The sequence below is a fragment of the Lagopus muta genome, chromosome 3, assembly GCF_023343835.1.
Source record: "Lagopus muta isolate bLagMut1 chromosome 3, bLagMut1 primary, whole genome shotgun sequence".
Taxonomy (NCBI): domain Eukaryota; kingdom Metazoa; phylum Chordata; class Aves; order Galliformes; family Phasianidae; genus Lagopus; species Lagopus muta.
Genome location: NC_064435.1, coordinates 66,430,081 through 66,435,902, shown reverse-complemented (window position 1 = coordinate 66,435,902; position 5,822 = coordinate 66,430,081).

Here is a 5,822-nt window from a genome sequence, read left to right as displayed (position 1 = left end):
CTTAAGATTACAATAATGCATTCATTTCAAATTACTTAATTCCTAAGAAATGGAATTAAATTTGTTTGTACTACTAACCACTTTAAAATGTTATAATTCTACTGTACCCAAACTTTTGAAATACTACAATTAACTGTAACTAAACAGAAAAACTGACTGTATTTCTCCTTCCTCTCTCTTTTAAATTGTAATTTAGTGTAATATTCTGTAATAGCAAAATAATGAATTCAGTGCTTCTTGAAATTTTCCCTCTTTCTCATGTATCTCATGACTGCAGATATTTGTGTGGAATTTTGGAAATTAATGCTTTTATCAGTAGTCAGAACTGTAAGAAACAATATCACAACAAACCTGGCTGAACATATATGCATACTTGCAGAAAAAAATGCTTTTACTCCACTGTGAAGTTCTCCAAGATTTCCTGGCCACAGGTGTATTTGTCAAGAGCAGAATGCACAAATCTTGACAGACCTTTGCTGGGAGGTCCAAAAATATTATAGCCTGCCATACTACTAACTTAACTTATTACAGCAGTTAAGTCCATGTCCTAGCAACAAGCATACTTTTTCCTTCTATTGACCCCTCAGAGAATAGTTTAAAAACAGTATCATAAAACTGTCAAAATATTTTTTCCTCTACCGTGACAATCAATTAAAAAAAAAAAATCTCCTGCTAAAATGTATAATTGCTACATATATAACTGCATGGCATATTTTCTTTATTCACATTTTCAGATGCATTTACATTTAATTGATACAAGTGCATTAAGCAGCTTCTTTGCAAAATGGAGGTGAACAGCAAAGATAATATACTTTTGCCCTTTTGGTAAGTGCAAATATCTTAAATTGAAAGTCTGAGATAGAATCAAGGAGGGTATGAAAGTCTGCACTGAATTCTCTGAATTCTCTGGACCTGATTCAAAATCTCCTAACAGTACTGAAGCTGTAGTCAGCAGTCCCCAAGAAATCAGAAATCATAAAACGATTCACTAAAATTATTCTTATACTGTTGGTATTGTTGTAATGGAGGTATTTTTCTTCTTGAAATATCAGATCTTTAGAGAGTAGTCAGGTGTATTACTGGAATTAAGAGTTAATCACAGTTGGTTTTATTTTGAAGCTTTTAGAAAGGTAAAATTATTATCATCTTGTTTGTGCAAATGAATTCCAAGTTGCATTTATATTGCAGATTATAGTTTTGATTCACTCATCTCTATATTATACAACAATTTCTTTCTAGAAAGGGCTTAAAAATAATTTATGTCTGCTTTTATCCTAACTAGCGTTTGCCTTCTGTTTTTATTTTTGAGATGGACTTTTCCCAGATAGAATATTAAACAGTATCAACGAGTTATTTATTAGATATGGCTGACTCAATTCACTTAAGTGTTTTCTGTGCAGAATCATGCAAAACAGTTTCAAAAAGACTTGAATAATTGCATATTCAACTTCCCAGTCAGTAAAGGTGATTTTTGTTTATTTTCATAAGGCTTTGTTTTTAAGTATCTTAAAAGCTGATTAGCTCAAACACTTTACTGCATATGATTATATTTGTTTTGGTGAACAAAGTAAAAAAGGGCCATAAACCTTCCATTGATCTTGCTAGGTTAGAGCATCTGCTCCAGTAATATACAGCTGGTTGGATAGCTTTGACATCTGGGAATCTTTCAGTTGATGGACCTGTTCTTACTGAACATGCCAGCAGAGATGATGAAAACATTATTAGATCTATTTCACTGTCTTCTTTTTGTAGCCCTGTGTAACTTTGCCAAAGCTGTAGCCTGCCGCTGTGACTCTTATGCACATTTTTTCTTCTCTGGACAGCTCTAAGCTTTATTTTGTAGCACCTGCCAAAACCAATATATATTTCTGATGCTCCCAAGAAAACCCATGAGTGATATGTAGGCTTCAAGGAAGCCAGAATATAAGGAAAGGTTGGCAGGCAGATGAACAGCAGCTTTCTTTAAATATGTATTATGCTCCCGATAAGTACGATTGCCAAAACGGTTTGTAGCACCATTCTGACAAGTTTCACTTCAAGGGCTACATCCCTTTAACACAAAAAACAGAGTGGAAGATGATGAGTTTCAGTCAAAACTGTATCAAGGATTTAGGGACAGTTTCAGATAATAATGATCTATGTCCAGAAAGCAAGCAGAAAATATGGAAACAGGAAAAGTAAGAAGGCTGTATTCCTTGTCAAGATTGCATGTTTGTTTAGCATAATGCCATCTCAATTCTCAGCAAAGATTTGCAAGGCAGTCTGAAAAGATGCTAAGCATGCATTGTAGCTGTCACTCTGGGAACTTTTACTTTTCCCTGAGAAAAAAAAGACTTTTTCTCCATCTAATTCTGAATTGTTGATGTTAATTGATGTGTGATCTGTGGTTCCATCTATTATTGAAATGCAAGTATGTGTGTGTGCATTTGTCTGTGTGCATATACAGAAAATGAGTGGGCTATATAAACATCTACAGATAGGTCTTCATATGCTTAAGTAGAAACATACAGTGCCAACTTCTGCATTTAACTAAATCAGTATACAATATTGTGGTAGTTGGTTCATCTTTATTATTTTCGAATCCTCTAGTTAGTTTATGTTTTTTGATTGTTACATTAATAATTAATCCAAAGAATTCAGCCTTCAGACAGCAGTGCTCTGATCCTAATATCAATGTTATCTGTGCAGGTTCTGTGAAAATTAAAGGTCTTCTTATTACACAATTAACTCAAATTTGGCATGATTTTACTGTATCTCTTATGAGTAAATGCCCAAACATTTGCAAATTTAGTACCAACAAAAAGTAAAAGGCAATCTGTTTTTCTTAAGAATCATCCCATTTTATATGCTTTGATGTTTTTTTATGAAGCTGAGTACAGTGGTGAGAGAGAACAGATACAAAGCCATAAAGGATTCTTTTTTTAATTAGTATTTTTCAGGGGAAAATCTGCAGAAACTGCAAAGACTACCAAAACAGCATGCCTTATTAAAATGACACAAGCCAATCATTTGTCCAAAGAGATGAGCAGGACCCACTGATTTTTTTTTTTAAAGTAAGTCCCAAAGGGGTTGTGTAACACAATAAGTAATGGTTGGCAAGAATCATGAGTTTCTGGCAATTTCCTCTTTAAATCCATCTGGGGTTTAAAGTATTACATACTGACAATACATATACAGCTGTGTATGTATACCTACTTACTCATGTTCTTTTATTGTTAACGAAGGTATACAGCTTTACAGAAAAAACAAATAAAACAAATAAAAGGAAACAACTAACAAAAAAACAACAACCCCTCCCACAAACATTCTCTCTCTACAAACCAGTGTTAAGCTAAAAAGATTAGAAATGGTTAGGTCTCAGCATGCCTATCTCTCTATGGAAGGTGACTTTATGACTAGTTTAGATAGTCAGCTCATACTGACTCTACGTTTTATGGCTTATCTCAGGGAAGATTAATCCACTGGCTATTTTTTAAAGGTTATGAAGTAAATTTAATGCATAGAAAAGCTGTGAAGTTATGAACACCTCTGGGATTGATGCCAAGATTTTTGACTTTGGAGATGTTTATATCACCTGTTCCTAAAACAAAACTGTGAAATATAAAAGCAGTGGGATTTCGGAGGGTGTGTGCCTTGCTTTTACTTTTATTGTTTTTAAAGCTCTCTCCACCAGAGACATTATTATATTTGGTTCTAAATGTATAGCTACAACAGAAAAAAGATCCTCTGGCATGTTTTTTAGGAAATGTCTAGCCCAGCTTTATGAGCAAAGTCAAAGTTAAGCGTGCTTGAAAGAAAGACTGCAGATTCCAATGTACTTAGTTTTGAAGGTAAACATCAAAGTAAGGATTCACTGTGTTATATAAACATTATTTAAAAGATGTTTAAAAGTTAACTCAAATTTGAGGTGTCTCATTATCTGAAAAACTGCTGCATTCAGTACAGAAAACCAGGCCTTCTACAGTGGCACTTCCTCTCATCCTGAAGGAAAACTTCAAACACAAGCGCAGAGGCATTCACTGGAGATTTGTCATTTTTTCCATCTACTAAAGATAACTGAAGTGAGCTAGATGGTACTGAAATTTTAGATTAGATGAAATGAATTCCATCAAGTCAATACCCACGTATGTCAGGTAAGGATTTGATTGTAAATTTTCAATGATGGAAAGACCTGTAATGCTCTTGCTGAGACTTTCACCTGAAAAATGAGCATTTATAACTTAAGTTGATAGAAGTTTGCCCTCCTCTGTGAAATGAACGTTCTCTACACTCAAATCTAAACAGTAAAGATACAAAGCTCAATTAATATTACCAATTTCAGTAACATAATAGTGTTAATTAAAAATATGAAAGTCAGTTAAACAGAAAATGAAAACAACAACAACAAAAAGCCCTGGAATGAAGCAGCCCCAAAAAAGGCAGAAACAATGAAAATAATGATATTAATGAATCATTTCAACAAAAAAACCTCACAGACACACGTATAAATGTTTTATTCAAATGAAGGAAATACTAATATCCTAACCTGGGAATGAAATGGTTTTACAGAGGTGGATGCTAACTTTTTGGCCAAAATATCCTAATGTTTTTAATGTACAGTATGCAATCATATGCAGAGTAGCAATTACACTAAAAGTATGTTTGTTTTTTTTTCAAAACCATGAAAGAGAATAAACTGTCAGAGCTGAGCAAAGAGATTTATGTAATATCCCTTTCATTAAAGGTATTAAATCACCCCAAAATACCATTATGGCTACCACAGCAATATTACCAATATTATTTTACATCTTTTTAAGGAACTTTATCCTGTACATCATTAGTATGTTCCAATTAGCCTGCACATTTCTCTTTAAGCACTACCAAATATGTCAATATTAATCTTATACAAAACATATATATTATGGTTGAAGAACTCAGGAAAAAAATCCCTTCCTAGGGATATTTTGAAGCTTACTGAAAAAAGATCACGCTAATCACACAAAAATTATCCCCAACAGTAAGCTTTATTCTAAAATATGGCTTGATGAAGAAGGAACAATTAATTTTCTGGAGATAAAATAGCCTAGTGCCAGATATAATATAAGCAATAACATTAGGATTCTATATTGACCTCTACTTGTTCTATTATTTAAACCAGAAGTAAAAGAAAATGTACATCTATCTAAAGAAATAAGAAAGAAAATTATCATAGTCTAAAAGATCAAGTGATCCTTGCAAGAAGTACTGCAAGATCTTGCCAGTAATGATTCTGTTATACAGATTCATAACCCTGCTGAACTGCTCAATTAGAAGTTATAAGTATCTTAGTAAAGCACATTAGAGATTTCCTTTTTCTTGCAGATGGTGCCTATAGTAATGAATTCTAACTAACTTAATTCTGAATGATTCTTTTTTTCAGGTGTAAGCAAAATGAAAATTAATTTTTAGCAGAAGAAATTTGTCATTCACTTATTTTTCAGTATAGAATTAATGAGGAATATAGATGTGGTCTGGAATTTGGCTTCTTACCAATGGTTTTATGCTACAGAAATGTTTGCTAAAACTCAAATAAATGAAGACCACTATACAACAAATTTAAATAGAAATTTTAATGCACAAGTGATTAAAGAAATTTAAACTAGCAGTATTCTTTTATGATTCCCTTATGTCATCATTCTCATTCCTAGTTGAAATTAACAAAGTATCTTGATCATATTGAAAGTGTGGACTAGTGACAGATACTCAGTCTCTTTGAAACAGAATCAGAAAAAGAGGATTAAAAAATACTGGAAAAAAGCATGAGGAATCAAAACTATAAGACAAAAGGTAAACATTCTTGTAGT